At 39.5% G+C, this 21,270-nt stretch overlaps 1 pseudogene; it reads right to left on the bottom strand.

Annotated features, from left to right (window-relative positions):
- Positions 1-202: 202 nt before the first annotated feature.
- LOC110161180 (bile salt-activated lipase-like) lies at positions 203-18,030 on the bottom strand (annotated as a pseudogene).
- Between the last annotated feature and the right edge of the window lie 3,240 nt (positions 18,031-21,270).

Below are 21,270 nucleotides of genomic sequence, written 5' to 3'. Positions count from 1 at the left end.
AGAAATTACCACATGATCCCAAGAAATTACCACATGATCCCAAGTAACACAATCTTTTTATTTAAACCCTCATGCCGCAGCCCCTGTGGGGCTCCGTAGTTCAATTGACTGATCTCAGTACTTTTGTACATACATTTGGTGAAATTATTTGGTAATAGGTGAAGCATTCAAAAAGAACACAAAACAGTAGTAATGTGTTGCTCTCTTTATTGCTGTAAACACAGGTAGATCAGTCTTATTCAGATTTAGTCATGTTGGGCAGACTGGGCAGCACTCTGGCCCAGAAGGTCACAAAGCGCAACCTCATCTTCTGGTGGACAAAGCCCTGGCCCATGTCGTTGCGGATCTCTAGGTACTGTTCTCCACTAGTGTGGAACTCTGGCCAAGTGACAGGGACCGACGAGCCGCCCCGGTTTGGGTCTCTGTGGAGGAACAAGGAGAAAAGTTTCTAGAGGGTTCTAGACCTGATGAGCAATAATTGAAACCATAGACTGTATGTATAAATGGACATAACTAACCCATTATCTGCCACATTCTCACCCTGTCTCCCATTGACCTACATTGGAATATTGTTGTCCTCTCTCTGTAATTGCTGCAGTGAGCCTTGTCATTTTGGGCTTTAACCCACTCTACATGATCCTCGTATTTTTCTTCCACTATTTTGTCAGTTAAAAAAAATCCTATTCATAATACAGAGCCTGTAACCACTAACATCTCGTGCTTCATTTAAGCGGAGTGGTTGACGTCACTCGCTTAGTCCACTTCTTTATACAGTCTGTGGCCAAGTTTACATGATGTTTTTTACTTGCGATTTAATTGTTCCAATTTAATTAATTCAGAATTACATTATTCTCCTTCGAGTTTACATGGAGATAATAATTCCAAATTAAGGTTCACATGGAAAACACATTAAATCGCCTTTATATAAATCCGCTCACTGTTTGAGGGTGGGGAAGAATTCTGATTGGACAGGGACATGAAAGTACTTACGTCGACCGGAAGAAAACACACACTTCAGTAGCTACTGACTTTTTTATCATCTCGGTTTGTTGTTACACCTGGGGATGCATACCACTGTTCCCTCGCCCATACAGACTGGGGAACAACAGTCCAAACCCAGACTCCTGAACCAGTGGAAGCAGCTCCAGTTCAAGTCGGGCCCGGATGAGCTGGACCGGGGAGTGGTGTTAGGTGCCTCGGCTTGAGAAGCGCTTTCACCGGGAAGAACCAAGAGCACAGAGGACGGACGCACAGATCAACATATAATGAACCAAATGGGATTCACAATTCTGTGTGGATGCTGCACCACCTCGGCACCAGCCGAGCCCCTTGAGCACGAAGGACAGGGGTAGCCACAGCGCATTGTCACTTTCGCCGGAGGGACCCGTGCATGGTCTTGCTCTCACCCGTCTGGAACCAGCATATGCAGAATGGAGCCTATGGACCTATCTGACCAACCCGCTCGGAGGACGACACAAAACCAAGGATGGGCTGCATGCTATGGTGAGTCTCCTTTGGGCCTGGCTCCACTGCACCCGTCAGCGCTTATGCACGTAACTTCGCGAAACCACAGCCGCGCGTCAATGTGAAGGCGATTCCACCGGCAGCTGCAGCGGGATGTACATACGCAGCACTGGCTCTGTGTTTCTCAATGGGAAAGCCGATCAAACTTGACTGGGCGCGTTTAGTCGCTTGTATCAGGTCCACAGTGAAACTAACCAGCTGAACAGGCTTGTATTTACCTTGTGTACAGGCTGATCATGGCAAACGCAAAGATTTCAAAAGTAAATTTTAAAGCACTAATTAACAGTATTTCTGGACCTGGACTCTTTCACATGACACAGAACTGCCCCAGGAGTAAGTTGTGGTGATGGTAAATGTACAAATACAACAATAGATGCATGCTGTCTGTATTTTGATAGGCACTGGGAAACAGAGGTATGGGGACACAAACATGATCCAAACTTTTTTTGGAAGGGTGATCCAACATGCGGAATTAAATTATTTTTGATCGGAATTAAAGCTCTCATGTAAACGGGACAAGCCTTTGAAACTGTCGTCATGGTAACATGGTCATGTTCTGTAAAATTCTAGTCAAAGAAGCCATGCAAACTCATATGGAGAGCACATCTTATTGATGCTCCTGAACTTGAAAAATGCACGAATGCTCACCAGAAGTTTGGCTAGAAATAATTCCAGTGCTGTGTGTCTGGGGCTTTTTAAATCTAAAGAAATAATCACACTCTCATTGTAAAGTCATATTATTTGTTGCAGATGTAAAAATAGGGGCTGTGTTTCCTTTCTTTAAACTTAGTGTTTAAGTAACAGCACAGTAAAATGGGACTATGTTCACCGATTTCATGCGGCTATTTCTCAGAGACTGTATATATAAATGGACATATCTATTCCACATTCCAAAAGGGGAGTTTGCATGCTGCTCTCCCGGCTCCTGCTGACCCTGGCTCCCATTGATTACTCTCGCCCCTCTCTCTATAACTGCTGCTGTGAGCCTTGCCATTTTGGTTTTAATATGTTGGTATTAACCCACTCTACAAGTAGGTTAAAACCACGGGTGTTTTTTTTTTTTTGCTGTTTTGTCCATGTAAAAAATCCTGTTCATAATATGGAAGCTTGCTTCAAATTTGCTCCTGTAATCATTAGCTTCACAAGCTTCATTTGAGTGGTGCTGAAAGTTATGGGTGACGTCACACTCACTTAGTCCATTTTTTATACAGTCTATACTATCTCCACAGAAACAAATAACATTTTTCTTTTGAGAAGAGAAACAGCAACAAATACCACTGGTTACCTCTATTAAACGCTGTTAATGAGTAGAATCGTTTGTATTGGGTTACATAAAATTTAAAAAAAAAGTGACTTTCTGATATAAAAGCATGTGAATGTAAACAAGTCGGAACACTGTCACATCATCTCGGCGTCCCAGGGCCACATGAACGCAGCATTTGCAGCTGATGTCATCAGTCATAGGGTAGAGGCAAACTGACGGCAGATGGATGGGTGAGAGATGGAATCGCACTGATGTTTATGTTGTGAGTGGAATTTAAACCAACTTTCGAATCAGTGGACAAACACTCTACTAACTGAGCTACTGCCACACAAACAATAATATCTCTATGGAGAGTAGCAGGTGTTGTAGTCTCTGTTAAGAAGTTCCACAGTGCACCTTTTAAATTACATGAGCAGAGTTCATACCCTGTTTTGGCGAAGTTGGTCCAGTATGCGATCATGTATTTGGACAGGTCCCTGTGCTTGGGCCAGTACCCCAGAGGAGTGGAGAAGGGCTTCCCAAACACGTACTGCAGGTCGTCCGCATGGTCTGCTCCCATCCAGTCGGGGTAAGGCGACATCAGGCCCCCCCAGCGGTTAGGCTCAGAGAACAGATACGAATATGTGCGGCCAGTTCTGTAGAGGGACACAACAAATAGATAATCATCTTTCATTGATTATTGTCTATAAAGAGCAGTACTATTACTTAAAAATAACATAACTTAATTAGAACTATAGTAGTGTTTTAAGTAATTACTCAAATAACAATAAAGTTGCATCTCCACAAACCTGACTGGAGGAGGATGGATATCCTCTGGCTTAAATTTTATTTTTATAAGACGTAAAATGGTTCTCACGTGGCATATTTGGCGTGGAGGTACAGAGCAGCCTGAGTGGGCACCAGGAAGATGAAGTCTGTCGCAACGGCCACAGCGGCCTTCTTGATTTCCTCGCGGGTCGGACTGGTGCCCCAGGTGTCGGAGTAGGTGGCGTAAGCTTTCTCCATGCCAGCGTTACCTTTGTCTCTGGTGTATGCCCCCACCAGTGCCTTCAGATCATTACTGCAGCACAAAATAAAAGAAGGCATATACTTGTTTATCGTGTGTAAGATTTGATTTTGTATGTTGTGTTGGGATGCTCCCTTGTCTCAGTGTATCTTAGAGGTACTTAAAATTATACATTAATAAAATAAATGTACCGAAAATTGAATGAAAATTTGCAAAAGGCCAGATCTGTTATTTTTCATACTTTTTCTTTCCTCTCCTTTCTAGGGCATGGTTCAACTGGGCTAGTGTGAGCACACCTTAAAGTGCATGTCCTGTGACCGCTGGTTAATCTGCTTGTCTGTTATTAAACAATGACTGTTTCATTGTTTGACTTTCTAACTTTCTATTGATTAAATCAACAATTTTATGAAGCCCTTTGGCATTATTGCTGTTGTGATTTTAGGCTATACAAAAATAAACTTAATTGAATTGATGTACATAGCACCCATATCACATATCGCAATCTTTTCCAATATTGTGAAGCCCTGGGTGAAACCTGTATATGGTCAATAGCCTAACTCACATGGGCGTATCCACCAGCATTGAGTTGATCGAGGGGATGTCCAAGGAACTGAAGATGTGTCCGTCCATGTCATTGACCCCGGCGATGTAGTCGATCGTAGCCGCGTTGTGGAACAGCTTTGAGGGATGGTCCGGCAGGAAAGTCCCCATCCACCACCGGGGAAAAAATCAGGTTCAGGATCAGAGGTTCTACATGTGGACACACTTAGGATTAGGAATGAACTATTTGTTAAAAATATAGTACAATTTTACACACATTCAGTGTGTTCACTGTGAACACAATTGGATCATGGGCTGAGTCTAATGATGGTTTAGGGATTTCAAAACAATGAAGGCGAAGTCTGGAATTCTATTCTATTCTATGACGTCACAATCCAGGCAAAATGCAAACAGAGCATTTTTGAGTGCTCAGAAGATGATTTTGCATTGATGTATTAATGACACTAGCATGAATAAAGCATAACAGAACTTCAGGTATGAATTTGATGAGGAGAATTTTAACAGTGCGGTCTCGGAAATTACTCCAGCTCTTGGACCACAAGTACCACAATGAAGAGTACTCTAGTTCTCAGAAACCTAAAATACAAAAATAAACAAAAACTAGAATTTTATTAAGAATTTGTGAAAAATAATGGCAAATATATAAAAAATATGAATTACGGGAAGCAGAGCTTAGAATGTTCATGGTCCCAGCCATGGTGAGGCGCGTAGGGTCAATCGTCTTGAGACAGGACGCCATCCTGCTGTCAGTGGGACAGTTCACCTTCCGAGCCACCTGATACACACAGAGAGAGATACTTAGGGTTTGGGATGAAAAAATACAACTGGACTATTTTTGGATACACCAGATTATAAAATGGTCATCATGTTGTGAACAATAATCTCATACTTAATGTTTGCTACAGCTAAAGTGCAAAATGTTCTGCTCAGTAACCTTGAATGATGCTTGCTACTCTGTTTTCAAGGTAAAACTCAGCTAAAAACATTTATAAATGGACAATACGCCATGTGGACCGCGTCTTCTCACGTATGCAGCATGGACTGCATCTTCTCACATACGCCACGTGGACTATATCTTCTCACATACACTGCGTGGGTTGCACCTCTAAATCAGAACTAAAACCAGGGCTAAACTAGAACTAAAGTCAGGACTAAAACTGGGTTTAACCCAAGACTAAATCTAGGTCTAAGCTAGGAGTTAAATCAGGACTAAAACCAGGTCTAAACCAGCCCGGGGATCATGTCACTAGAGGACAAAGTATAAAGGACGTTGAAATGTACTGGCGATGTTGAAAGCGATAGCCAAAATCACGGACTCCACCTCATCTGGGGCAACAGATGAGAACAGAAGCAGTAAGACGCACAGGCAATTAGTACTAATGCTGGATGAATGGATCGAGCAGATGAGAGACTTTGTTCAAACGAGAGGGCAAACAGAAAAAGAACGTGCTCAGATCATTATTGACCATTTAGAGCAGGGGTCACCAGCACGGTGCCTGCGGGCACCAGGTCGCCCCCAAGGACTACATGAGTTGCCTGCAGGATGGTCTAAAAACTCACTAGTGCGCTGCAGCTAAAATTGTATTTTATTCTGTTGCTATTCCTTTTTAGTCGCCCTTGCATTTATATAGATTTAAAAATGACAATATCTTGAAAATATGTTCATTATAAATGAAGTTTAGATAAGCAATTTAGATGAGCGAGCTGTTTTTTTTTTATTTTTATTTTTTTATCAGTGCTTAAAGTTTATGCAAATGAGCCTTGTGGTTTTAAGTTTTGTTTCTGTAAAACGTAAACAAATGTAGCAAAGCTGCATTAAACACTTTATAATATCAAATGGGCTGATGTGGCTCTATAGTAGTTATGGTTTATATGTTGTATAGTTGAGTTTATTTATGCAGAAGATTTTAGTTAAGAATCTGCTGCTCTTTAGATCTTGTACAATAGTGTTTCGAAGCGTGGATCTGTGCAGTGGATTATGGGATGCCTCATAGCTCCTTACAGCTGGTTAACCCTCCCGAGCTTCCTACGCTAAAGAGCTTATGGTTGTGTGTATTTTTCCTGGTTTATTAAATATATAATTTTTGCCCTTGCGTATTTGTGAGATTATGTCAAGAAACCGGGACACTGATGTGCATAGAAGCAGTGATGATAATTGCTAACACTGTACTTAAAAATTTTGTACAGATTTGAGATTGCATTGAAGCGTTGCAAAGTTTCCCACCTCGCTGTCATTGTTGATAATTATTGTGAGAAATCATTAATGTGCTCAGTGTCTTCACATAGATGATTATCATGAATGATTATTAATAATGTAAAAAGGCAAACAGGTAGCCTTTGCTTTACATGTGAGCAAAGTGGGCACATTTCCCACAATTGTCCAACCACTACTAAAGCTGAGCCTAAAAATGGCACCCACACCCACTTCCTAAAGCCAGGGGGAACTAGCACCTGCCAGTGTGCAGAGCCACACACCGGTGGGGGGCTTTCAAGGCTCTTCTCACCAATCTGGAAATCTAAATACTTGTAACTTATGTTATTAGGTTCTTTTTTTCAGACCTAGAGTGTTATTTCATACCTGACAGTGGTCACGTGATGTTGCTGTGACGTGTCTGGTCAGCTCTGAGGAAGACGCTAGTGAGCAATCGAAACTGTCAGGTATGAAATAACACTCTAGCTCTGAAAAAAAGAACCTAATAACATAGAATATTGGAAGACCAAATGAATCTCATTGGATTTGTAACTTGGTTGGCAAGTGTTTAGATCAGGGGTGTCAAACTCATTTTGGTTCGGGGGCCATATCCAACTGCCTTTGATCCCAAACGGGTTGGATCAGAAAACTCATGGCATATTTATCCCCAAAATATCAATAAGTTCAAATATTTGTGCAGAGAAACACAAATCTATTACAGAAATCTTTTTTAATTGATGAACTCTTTCTTTTACAAATACAAAAACTTTAAGAAAAATGTAATTTCAACACAATATTTTAACATGAACTTGTTTGCAAATAGGAATAAGTCAGTTTTTCTTGGAAAATCCTGCACTCGGCTCCACTTTTCTCATGTTGGACATTTTGCTGATGAGGGTGTCACGGTCAACAGTCAAAACGATCGTCCTTTAAGAGCGTTTGGAAAGAGACAAGTCTTCATTTGTGCTGCTCAGGTGGGAGGGGCCACGTACAGAGGCACTGGAGATGCTGCCATGCTAAGCGCCGCAGAAAATTACCAATATTTAAATAAAAAATATAATTAAAATATTTTAGTAGAAATAAGCCGAGGGCCAGATTAAAGGTCCTGGAGGGCCGGATCCGGCCCCCGGGCCTTATGTTTGACACCTGTGGTTTAGAAGGTTGAGGTGGATTTTGCTGGGGTTCACACTAATTGCCTGTTGGACAGCAGATCCATGGCTACAACCTTAACAGATTTTTATTATTATTTCTTTTTTATAATAATAATAAAATATTGAATTTGAACAAATGAACTGGAAAGCAGCATTTATTCAAACGTTTAAATACTGGGTGACAAATAAAGTAAAAAAAAAAAAAAAAAAAAAAGACATTTAAAATCTTGCATCAAATTTACCCATGTAATAATTATTTAATAAGATTTAACAATGAAACCAATACAAATTGCACTTTCTGTCAAATAGATACCGAATCGGTTAATCACCTTTTCTATGAATGTATATGCACAATATCTCTGAAATCGAACAAATTATTAATAAAAACAGAGATATCCTACTTTTCTACGACCAAGATACCAACTCTGATCTTAAATATATGATGAATCTTCTAATATTCCTTGGAAAATTTTACATACACAAATGTAAATTGGCAAAAACAAACTACTACTGCTGAAAATTATCTATGGAATGGCTTATTACTGAAAATAAATAATTTAAAAAAGAAGAAAAGAACAACACAAGTTAATGGGACGTTTGGAACCGTGGTTGTTGCAGTCTGTTCAGTGACCAGAAGAGTGTAGTAAAGATCACTGCCACTACAACCATGTTTCAAACAGACAGAAGTGAAGTAAAAATGTGATTATTTGGATATAATTCTAAACTATTTAATTATACTTGACATGGAATGAATGTAGATTTTATTGGACAACCACTGCTTGCCTTGATTGCCCTGACCGCACACGAGAGAAAGAGACAATTGATTACTAGGGCAATAAGAAAAACCAACAGGTCTAGCACTTTCTCCAAAACAAGTGTAAGAGTCTCATTTTGAGTGCTTTCTGATACCGAGTTACTAATACTGATACCAGACATTATTGTTACAGGGCTTCTATTACAGTAGTATATCTAATTCATTATTTTGTTTATATAATATATGTCATTTAATTATAGCGTGGCCTACTTTCACAATTCATGCACAAAGAAAAGACAATGTACTGTCTTTGCAGTGTGGATTTCGGGCAAATAGATCAACATCTTTAGCACTCATTGATTCACTTGAGCAAATCACAACTTCTTTAGATAAAAAATACTTTGAGGATTTGACACTATTGAACATGCCGTTCTCCCGCTAACACTGAGAGAATGCCCTGTGTACAGCGCTTTTTAAGCTCAAATGAAAAATTGGTTATGAAAGTTTTTCGGACTGTGTAATAATGGGAACTGTGCATGAATGGAGTGTGCAATATTTTATGATTTGGCCTCCTGTGACTCCAGCCCTTTGGGACAACGGATGGAAATGAGCCTTAGTCTACAATCTCGTGTGTTTACATTCATGCTGTGTCATGTTTGTCCATTAACGTACTCAGTCCCAATTAAATAAATAAATACATAAAATAAATACTTTCTATTTAGGAATTTGGAGCGATATGGGATTAGAGGCATCACTTTACAGTGGCTCAAAAGTTATCTGAGTGCCTGACTGTGAAGTTCCACAAGGGTCTATATTGGGTCCAAAACTATTTATCCATTACATTAATGATTTGTGTCATTTGAAACCTATATTGTTTGCTGATGACACTTTTTTTTTTTTTGCTCTAATGTTGATCTGCACGAATTAATAATAATAATAATAATAATACTAAAATAACATTATTGTTTAATGGAAACAAACTATCACTTAATATGGACAGAAATAATTGATGTATTTTGGAAATAAGACAAATAATACAGAAATCAATTTCCCATTAGATGGTGTAAACATTAACAAGTAAAATAAATTCAATTTTTAGGAATTACAAAGGACAATTACATGAACTGGAAATCACACATTACAAGAAAAAGCTTAAAAAAAAAAACACCGCAGTACTTTTAAGAGCAAAAAATCCAAATTGGTGTTTGAGGCCAATAATAAAGCTCTATCTGAAAACATTCAAAAACTTTTTTATTGAGAGAATTGGTTTATAATTTGAGATTCAAAACAAACTTCAAATTATTGAGTGTGTAGACAACTAAGAACAGCTTTTGTGCTTCAGTGTGTGGAATTAGACTATGGAACAGTTTGCCAGTGAAATTGAAAGAAGGTGTAACTATAAAGCAGTTCAAAAAGAATTACAAAAAAAAATGTCTTTATGAGATATGAAGGAAATGGAGATGCTAAGTAAATGCAGAAGGATAATAATACTGTATGTGTCTGTTTAATAGAAGAATGTAAAGAAAATTGTGGGAAGTGTGAAGAATCCCTCAGTCGTCCAGGTAGAATCCATGGCAAGGAGAAAATTCAATTTGCTTCTTCAGTTCAGAACTGAAGAAGCAGCTTGGATGAGCTGCGAAACGTCTTCAACCAAACTAACTTTTGTCCAGTCGACAAACTGAATTTTCTCCTCGCCATAAATTGTGAGAAGTTAATACTTCCACCCACTCCTTTTCAAACATGTATAATGCCTTGTTTATAAGAATTACAAATCCTCATTAATTATTATTAGTTGGTTTTCTTATGCTTTTTGTTTTAGTTTTTTCCCAGGTATGTTTGAAATAAACAACAAACAACAACAAAAGAAAAGCCAGGGCCACTTAGTCACATTAGCCTGCTATTATCGTAAACACAAGCATTGTGCTGATACTCTAAGTGAACCATAAAAACCTTTAAAAGTCCTAAATATTTCCTTAGTTCATGTGACAGTCACATGTGATTAAAGCTGATCTTAATGTCCAGAACAGTTAATGTGCATCTTTATGGTCCAGTCCTGTGTTCAGTGCACACTGCTCAGCTGAGAGACAAGCTGTGAGCATCAAATAACACAGTGCAGTTATAGATGGAATGACGTCTGGCATCGAACCAACACCCAATATTAGTAACAATATCAGTGCATCCCTAGTCTGTTAACAGTAAGATGTTGATTACAATATGTTCTCACCTTCTCAGCAACCGCGCGTGGATTTCCAATCATGCTAAAGGGACACATGGCCACTCCGCTCTGAGAGATAGCTCTGCGGATCAGGCCCTTGTTGTGAGGAGTCAGGGTCTGCCACAAAAATAAACATTCATCAAACACTGGGGACTACTGTCAGCAGTATTCTAGTGTTATAAACAACAAAATATCAATCAATATCAATGTCAGTATGTATATGAAAAAAAAGAGATCTTCAGTAACCAAATCTTCTAGAATATATTGTACAAATCAAAAATCTGATTTTCTTCAGTTTAAGAGGAATGATTACTTCAGAAGTATCAGGAGTGCCAGTAGAGTAGGAAAAGTCAAACATGAGGGCTGCACAATTATTAATATCACAATATATTTTCATATCAACTCATGCTGTTGATGGGCAGATGCACATTATTGGATGAACTTGTCAACAAAACTCCATTGATTATATAAACTAACTTACTTAGATTTGGTCAAACTTCATATTATCACAACCTTATTGTTTATTTCTTAAAAGTCAACTATATCAAAGCCAGTGTGATTGGTATTGGCTGTGTCTGTTGGGACTTACATTGGAGGAGCAGATAATCAGCCTCAAAAATCACCATCTGAGCACCTCTACGATAAACCAACAGTAACAATAAAAAATGGAGCAAACCTGGAAGCTGACGCTAGCGCCCCCTGCAGACTCTCCAAAGATGGTGATGTTGTTGGGGTCTCCTCCGAACGAGCGGATGTTCCTGTGCACCCAGGCGATGGCAGCCTGCTGGTCCCACAGGCCGTAGTTTCCTGAAGATCACAAACCATTATATTAACAGGACGTCCCACCAACAGTGAGCACTGTGCATGGGTTATGTAAAGCAGTGAGAGGAGGAACAGTGAGGTTTCTCCTGTTTGACTACTGCTTTTATTCAGAAACACACCATAAATAACTGTATTAGGTCATAACTTCAGAATTCATTACTGCAAATGATAAGGCCTTAATATGTCATTAAACTATAATGTCATTTAATTAAACCTTTAAACTAAGGAGCACCTCATGATGTCACTGAGTTGTAACTAAACTTTTGGTATGTTTTTGAGACAACATTTGAACTTGATTGAGCATATTGCCATGAAACCAAGTATTGCCAAGTTGTCTGTACATTAAACTGATTGGAAAAGAAAGAAAAGAAATCAAAGAAACTCTCACCAGGCAGATCAGACTGTCCGGTGCTCAGGAAGCCCAGGGTTCCCACACGATATCCCATTGACACCACAATGACGTCCCCCCTGTCTGCGATCTCCTGTCCATCATACAGGTAGTTGTTCATGAAGTTCATTCCCATGGAGCTCCCCATTAGGAAGGCCCCTCCATAGATCCACACCATCACGGGCAGGTTGGTGGAAACTGAAACAAGTCTTAGTTTTATGAGTTTATCTTGAGAGCTGAAAAGTGTAGTGTGTATGTTCAGATATAGTTAGATCTTTTTCTATTTCATTTCATGTTCATAATTTTCATAAGTTTATCATTTTACTTTCTGGTTGGGCAGCTGTTGCGTATCATGATCACCTTTTCTTCCCGTGGGCCGGTTCCAAATGGTCCTGCAGTCGTGTTAGGTTTTGCATCAGCTCCACTACAATCTGTCCCAGACTCAGCAGTGTCAGCAGCACTGTAGGCTACTGTAAAAGTTTAGCCTGGGTTTAAGAAAACGTTTACCATGTGTGTACATCAGCTGTTTGTTCTTTATGCATCTCTAGATTTGGTTTAGATAGACTGTATATATAAATGGACACAGCTAACACTGCCCCATTCCAAATAGGAAGTTCGTATGCGTGTGCTTCTGGATTCTTCTGACTTACACTGGAATATTGTCGTTCTCTGTAACTGCTCATGTGAGCCTCGTCATTTTGGCCTGAAAATGTTCGCATTATCCCACTCTACATAATCCTGGGGTTTGTATTTAGCTTTTTTGTCCATTAAGAAAGAGCGTGGCTCCAAACTTGCCTCGTAATCGTTAGCATCACAAGCTTCATTTGAGTGGAGCCGAACACTACGGGTGGCATGACACTCGCTTAGTCCACTTCTTTAAACAGTCTATGCTTATAGGCCTACATGAACAAAGTGCATGGTGTAAAGCTAATCTTACAAATATGGAAATTGAAGTTAATTATGTATTATAGTTAGGCCTGAGTGCCAGAAGCTGGCAAAGGGCCTATTAATATCTCAAAGTAATGCTACTTGTGGATGGGAAATTAAATGATGCAAAGTGAATTGCCCGTAGTGACCAGGGATCCACACCATAATGTAGGAATGCGCCATTGCTTTCCGAAAATGTATAGTTTGTTAGTTAGTTAAGAAAAAGCAGAACATTGTTCTCATATCAGAATATTATTAGGCCCAAGCGCCAGAAGCTGCAAAGGGCATGAAGTGCTCAACTTCGTCCCTCATTTGCCCCTGCATTAACAGCAGTATCCTAGTAAATGCCGAAGACATGGGCCATGCATATTTACTCTTGCTAACATGTAGTGGTCAATGCAGGGTTTTTCATCCAGTGAACAATGGCAAAAACTCACAAACATTTTATATGAAACTACTAAAAGTCATGCTTCTCTGACTTTTGGCTATTTCCATTTTTGGAAAACTAAATAAAATGGCACATCAACGCCCTCAAAAAAGGAACAAAATGCATTATGGTCTAGGCACAACTCCCCCCAAAAAATACCTATGAAATCTGACACAGAAGGAGATCATCACAGATATATAATAATAAAAATATTATCACAGCAGTGCCGTCCACTCCACCAGGGGACAGGTGTTGAAGTTGTACTTTTGAAAATTTCTTCTAGGCTTCCCTGAACAGGCTCAAATTTGGTACACATTATCTCAGGGGCTGGACAAAATGTTATCCAAATTTTTGACACACATCTTACAGTTACTGAGCAAAGAAGTGACAAAAATTGCCCAGAATTTGAAAAATTTAGCTCCCATTTGAGCAAACAAGCTTGGATTTCAGTGAAATTTGCATCAGTTGTTAAACTCTCTGCCCTAAAACTATTTACAGATTAAAACAAAATTCTGTATGGGGAGAAAACAAAAGTCTTTCAAAATGACATCCCTATCCAAAAAGTCAATGAGAGACATATGTCATATTTTTTTACAGTGTCACCATTGTGATGACATAAACTCTCCATGTTATTCTAATGATAAAATCGCCAAATCACACCAAATTTGACTGACTTTACTCAAATCGTGGGTGCACACCTCAAACATGAACAGATTGATGTAAGAAAATACAAAAATGGGTGCAGTAGCGCCCCCTAAGTAATTTGTATTGAACAATAACATTTGCCGTAGCGATACAAAATTTGATACATATAATCGTGACATGGTCTCAATCAAAAATTCAATAACACCCACACTCCAGCTCACATTGTATTGCCACGGCAACAAGCCAAAAGCTCTCCTCACCAATGGGACGTTCTGACAAAAATTTTGGAGTTGTCAAATCAGATTTGGTAACCAGATGCATCATGGCAATAGGAACAAAAAATATTTTGTGACCATGGCTTTTTCCATTTATTCATTTATTTATTTAATCATCAGAGGGTTAAAAAGTGCAACCAGACCCTGTCACTCGACTCATCAGGTGAAAACAAATTCCAAATTCCAAATTCCAAATTTTAATTGAACCCCAACAGTGACGTACATCGTTCATCTCACATAAACTGACAAAATTCACGTTCAAGTTCTTGATTTACAAATGTGTTGCGTTCAGTTCAAAGTTCACTGAAAAATTAACATGTTCGATGAACGCCTTCTTTTGAACTCGTTCATGCACAACACTGCAGGTTAATAGGTAGAGAGATTCCTCTTTTTAAAAATCTGCTATGGAATCATGTCATATCTTCTGCTTGTGTCCAACCAGGAAGTACAATTATAAACTTCAATTGTACAATTGTATACTTTATTGTCTGGGTTGCCTGGAAGTCAAACCAGAACGTACTGCATGTAGGTTTGCTGCTGTTTACCTTGGGCGCGGTGAGGGACCCAGATGTTGAGGTAGAGGCAGTCATTAGAGCCACTGGTGTATGTCATGTATGCGTTCACCTGAAGACACTCGGGTTTGTAGGCTTTAGTTTTCAACACACCTGAGGAAACAGACACAGTCAGATTGTACTCAATATGCTATATGACATGATTATTATTATTATTATTTAATTTTATTTTTTTTTGTAAATCATGCATTTGATATGCCAAAAGAATATGGAGATTTGTTGCTGGTAGAATTTTGTGTTGGCATGTGAATGTAAAATCTGGATCGAGAAACTTTTCCTCTTACACAAGACTCTCACTTCACTTGTTAAAACATTTGTAAAGCCTTTGTAACTTTTTAACAATTCACATGTACTTGAAGTTGAAAAAACTACCATGCTACTTTAAGGTCACAGGAGGATCTATTCACATCAGCAGGGGTGAAATAATGAAATACAAATGAGGTGCTTTTGGCCTAAAGTATTCAGCTTTTACTGGCATTGCCAGATATTAATAAATGAATGGCCAAGGATAAAAAACACCTCCTCATACTCGAGCACACCCCACTTTACACCATCACCAAACACAAACTCGTTAGCTTGCCCACAAGTCTCCAAATTTTTACGCACACCACAAAGTAAGCAGTGTGTGAGTAAAGTGAAGCCAACAGCTATACTCACGAAAAACTCACTTCCAAAGTTTCAATCCAGTTTTGGTAGGTTCCCCAAAGCCCAGCAGCTCCCGCAGAGGAATATGATTCAATAGTGAATGGAGAAAACAATAATCCAAAAAGCGATATATTCTGTGTATTAGCTCCACGGCCTTGGCAGCTCTGACATGAGTCCAAGACGCCGTGTGACGTCACCCTATCTGCTCGTGCATCCACTCTCCACTTAAATACCCCGTACGTCTGGAGAGGGTGCAACCAAATGTTGATATACATTTTACATAATAATAATACATAAATATAAAGGACCATATACAAAAAAAAACTAATACGTTTCACATCAGGTGAGCAAATCAATAGGCTGTGAGGACCTAAGTGGTCTTGCATGTTCCTGTGATAGAGGAGCATTAGTGTGTGCTCACCCTCCCAGCCTGGATGACGTTTGGGTTTTTCGAAGACGCCGGGGACAGCGGCAAAGGGAATGCCCTTGAACACATCCATGTTCCTTTGGTAGCCCAGGTAGATGTTTTGTCCCTCCACCATGCCGCTCTCTGTGGAAACCACGCCCAGCTGTACAGGGAAAACAGCTCATTATAACCTTAACTATATGAAAATATCACAGATTTTAGGTGAACTCTGTCACTTTTTTGATGGGCTTTTGCCACCTGCTTGCCTCAGTGTTATTGTTTTGACATTGAAATAATCTCTGATTCGATTACAGGTTTTTAATTGGCTTGAAAAACGTGCCTTCTCTAGAAGGCATCTAACCCCACAGACATTTAGGCATCTAAGTGTGGGGCCGCCTTTCCACAGAATAGATTCTTTAACATGGTCTGCTGCTGGCTCCATAGAGACAGACATGTGTAAAGTCTCCATGTAAAACATGCCCTCTCTAAAACACAACATTTTGTGTTAATATTTTAATATTTAATAAAATATGTTAATATTTTCAAAATATAATAAATATGATAAAATGATGTAAATCTCTGCAGGCCACAATGTTCCAATGTAAGTCAATGGGAGCCAGGGTCAGAAGGAGCCAGAAGAGCCACATGTTCACTTCCTATTTGGAACACGTCAGTTAGCACTTTAGCTATGATCATTTATACATATATACAGTCTATGGTAGAGACACAAGGTATGTTTGAATGTATGTTTCTAAAGCTAATGTTAATTTAATGTTGTCCTAATAAGAAAACAGTTAATTGATGTGTAATTACCAGTGAGTATTAAGCAAACATTGTTGCTTAAGGCTCAGGCTGATAGAAATCAGCTTGAGTAACATTAAGCCTGCAGAGATTTACATCATTTTATTATATTTGTTATATTTTGAAAATATTGACCTATTTTATTAAATATTAAAATATTAACACAAAATACTGTGACTGTATACAGTCTGAACAGTCAGTATACAGTCTTTGACCGTGCGTTTCAGTTGCGTGGAGTCAAATGCTGTAGGTGACGTCACACTCGTGTAGGCCACTTCTTTATACAGTCTATGTTTGCAGCATTGAGGTTTGTGGGGAAGCCAAAGGTGAAGGGCCCAAAACAAACATGGTGACTTTATTATAATTATTATATTTATTATTTTCTACAACCCACATTTCTAATCAGTCAATTAACATTAAACATATTAACAGTTTTAAGCAAAAAGGATTTGGGATTGTTTCTTTTCAAGCTACTCTCACTCAACCTCATTAATAGACTATTTAATGCTAATCAGCAATACACAAACTTAGTTTTTGAACTGTTATGAGACTATATACTAGCAAAAAAAGAAATATCAATGTATAAATACATTCACAGTTTAATTAATGTCCGCTTTGATTAACATTAGCTGTTAGTTCTATCTTTGATAATGTGTTAATTCCAGTGCAAGAATAATGCACAATCTCTAAAACTCCAATAAAGTTTGTTCATTGCAGCCCACGTGTGACCCACACCATTAGTGTCCTGCATGATGACAACTACAGGAGCTATTCAGAGTGACACACATATCATATCAGTCTGGTGTGAGCCAGGCTAGGTCTAAACAGTTCTAGTACAGTGAAGTGAAGTACAAATGCATGAATCTACTATTATGAATATTTGCTAATTCACAGTTAAAATAGCCATAAATATTGTGTGGCAAAGGGAAAAAAGTGAACTTCAGCTGCTCTGTCCATCAAACTGAGTTTGTCCATCAAACTGAGCTTTCACACATGTGTCTGTCATCTTCAGATCCAGACAACAGAGACCGAGGGGTCCACACAGTGTACAGGAGGAGGGTGAGCAGTCACCGTGAGCATCAGTTCCAAATTGGCAATCCAGTCAAGTGGAAGTTTCTTGGTGCATATCAGCTAATTCTGATTCATTATTCATTCATTTTATGTTTCAATTTGCACTCTGTTAGTTGTGACCTTATAAATGGGTTAAATTGGCATTACACGTTGCATAATACTTAATAGCATAAAGCACAAATTACAGATTTTAATGACAAGTAATGTCTATTTTTCGGATAAATTTTCAGATATAGCCTACTAACAATAGCAAATCTTACCGAAACAGCCGAGACGGCCTCCAAAAACACGGCCACAGCCACACAGATCCCGAGCAGCACCATCGTGTCCACACTAGCGACCAGAGCAGAGTCCTGTTGGCCCTTTTATACTCCATATACTGACCCCCTCCTCTCACAGAGCAGCATCTGAGGCTCGAGGGAGACTGTTCTCACAGAGCTAATGTTTAACCACTCAATAACATCCTCACCTGCCTGTCAGGAGAGATGTTATGTTAATATGAAGGACTGTTTAAAGTAGGTTACTTTCAGAATTTGATGCCCTAATTTTAGTTGCCAAGCATGGGCTTACATGACTCTGTGGGTGATTCTCTGTTTGTGAAATATCCAAATTTCCAACCTATTTATGTTTCATGTGGCTAGGCCCAGTAATTACAAAAATATAAATCATAAACTAGGTGAAGAAATCTGCAGTCTCACAATTCAATAGTTCAATTCCACAGTAGAATTCTGACCTGTTTTCCAGCTCTGTTTAAACTATAGATCTATATGTTCGTTTTTCCCCGGACATGTCCATTTTTCGCATCCTGTCCTGTTTTTTTGAAGTGATGGAAATGTCTGGGTTTTCATTACCTTTCATTGGGCCATTAAACTGACTGACTCTCATAGCTCTCTGTGCACTCAGAAGGAGAGAGCAGACACAAACAGTCGGTCAGCCTGCAACATGCTGAAGCGCAAATGCGTATTTAAAGATGAATTGCATAAGAAATTCTTCATTTTCCACCCCAGTTGGGACAAGTGGGAGGCCATGTGCACAGTGTGCAAAGCAGGCACAGGTTTGTGAGGTGAGAGTAGCTCAGTGTCGACCCCCCACCCCCAGTAAGGTGTCCTGGTTTTCACAAACAGAAATATGGTCACCCTGCTATAGAGACCCTGCAATCACATGACCGTTTTTGTTTTGGCCACTATATTGACGGTCTTGATGACGGTAGCTAAAATTATAGTAACATGGCTTTGTCTGTGGTCGTGTCATAAATTCCCCAATTTATGGCAGCCGGTGTGTGAAATACAGGGAGTGCCCCCCCAATTAACCCATCACACCCCCTAAAAAGCCTCAAAAAAAAAAAATCCAGACATCATCCCATCCCATCCATATTCCCTGTTAAAACCGCAAGCTGTCCTCATCTCAAGTTATCACCATGAACTCATAAAACAGCAGCATGTAGAACTTTGTACAAACTCACCACACATCAGCCCAGAGTTCAGGTAACAGCAGCAGCCAACAGCGTTAAAGACATGGGAGCACTCACTGTAGCTCGCAGCCCCTCAAGACGGGATTGGGGGCCTGGTCTTTGGTCTTGTGCCGTCCTCCAGGCGCGTTGGTCAGATAGGTCCGGAGGCTCCGTCCTCCATGTCCTGGTTCCAGACAGGGGCGAGCAAGACCAGTGCACAATGGACTGGGTCCGAGCGGTTCCGTGCCATCGTCTGTGGGCTGGTTCCATGTGGGGAAAGCGAGAATGCGCTGTGGACCGCAGGTCTGGGCAGGCTGCTCCAGGCCCAGACACCTAACATCACTCTCTGCTTAAGCTCCTCTGAGCCTGGCTTGAACCAGAGCTGCTCCCGCTGGGCCAGGACTCTGGTTTGGATCCAGCCTGTCTGTAGCATTTCTCACATGAGGCTAAATGCAGTTCATTTTATAATCAACTGAATAGAGCCAATTCAGTTTAGGTTGTCTGTGGCACCCACCGTGGTGTCTTTTTCTTTTTTCACATTTGAGTCTGTATCGCTCAACAATTAGGAGATGGGGACACCCGCAAATATTGAAGGGTATTTCGCACACTGGTGGCAGCTCCACTTGTCTCGTCTGTCAGCTTCAACCAGGATCTGATACAACTGAAGCTCTGTGTCTTTATCTCTGCTGATTACAGCTCTCTGTGCAACACTTTTTTGGCATGTGTCTTAATGCGAACAACTCGAAAATGTACTCACTTTACAACGGCGGTCTGTTACATGCAGGGTCTCTATAGACACATACTTTATTTATCTCAAAGGAAGAAAAAAAAACTGAATGAAAAAGTGTGTCCAGAGCATGACTGGTGATGTATGTTAGGACTGCACAATTTACGATTTGTACATAAATGAACGTTTCTGTACATGCACTCGATTTAGTCAATGTGCAGATGTGACAAATACACAGACACCATCACCTTAAAAATAGTTCAAACAATGTACATACAAAACAACTTACAACTATTTACATAGACAGTTATAAAACACATGCACAGACAGACATGTTCAGAAACATTTAGAGCATAGCTTAGACTTAAAAGAAGACAGAAAATGAAGAGCTCCAGGACAGACATGAACTGAGTCAGTGTGAGCTGTGCTGGTTCTCATTTAGCCATTTCTTTAATGGGTCTTAAAGGGCCCATATGACCAAACCTCCTTGTCAAAGCCTGATCTATTATTAAAAAATATTATTACACCAACACTGCACAAGGGGTCAGCATTTGGATATTGGATTAAAAAATACTACAAAAAATAAAAATAAAAAAATGCTAACCATGAGTCAGCATTGGTACTACTTCATACTTTTATGCACCTGTCCTAGGGAGTTTGCCAGAACAGGCTCAAATTTGGTACACATTATCTCAAAGGGTGGGACAAAACCTATCCACATTTTTTACACGTCTTACGGTCTCTGAGCAGTAAAGTGACAAAAAATGCACCAAATTTTTAGGAAATTTTTGATTTTTCAAATTGCTCCCATTTGTACAAACTCCGATTTCAGTGAAATTTGAAACAGCTGTTAAACTCCCTGTCCTAAAGCTGCTGAATGTGAAAGACTGAAATAAAAAATGTATATGGTGGAGAAAAAAAAACATTTCTGAAATTTTGCACAAAATCACATTCCTGATTCAAAAAGTCAATGACACCCATGCCATAATTTTTACTGCATTACCATAGTGATGACATAAACTCTCAATGGTAAAATAATGGTAAAATGGTAAAATCTGTAAAAGTAAAAGTCTTGCTATCTTCACTGAACTAAAGGTAAAAAAAAGGCTGTTAACTTGAAAACTACTACTTCATGACATCAAGGACAGAGCATTTTGAGTTCTGGAGACAAAGATGCACATATAAGACAACACACAACTCCAGGTATGTTTTTAGGAGGTAACAACATTCTAACATGGCTTAAAGCAGAACTAAGTAACATTTTTACCTTAATTAATGTCTTGTCCTTCTAATGGTCTCATATGACATTTTGGGGTGTTTGAAGGGTAGGCAGCGGTCTCTGGGCGGAAAAACCAGACATGCAACTTGGCTGCACAAGGAAAAGAAAACATGAATCAGACAAGGCCCAAGCTCGTACAGAGTCAATCTGGGGAAGGAGTTTGAGGAAT

This window comes from Boleophthalmus pectinirostris, unplaced genomic scaffold (genome assembly GCF_026225935.1).
Source record: "Boleophthalmus pectinirostris isolate CB_2022bp ecotype Guang Dong unplaced genomic scaffold, ASM2622593v1 HiC_scaffold_18, whole genome shotgun sequence".
In the NCBI taxonomy this organism is placed as follows: domain Eukaryota; kingdom Metazoa; phylum Chordata; class Actinopteri; order Gobiiformes; family Gobiidae; genus Boleophthalmus; species Boleophthalmus pectinirostris.
This window is presented reverse-complemented; position numbering and strand designations above follow the sequence as displayed.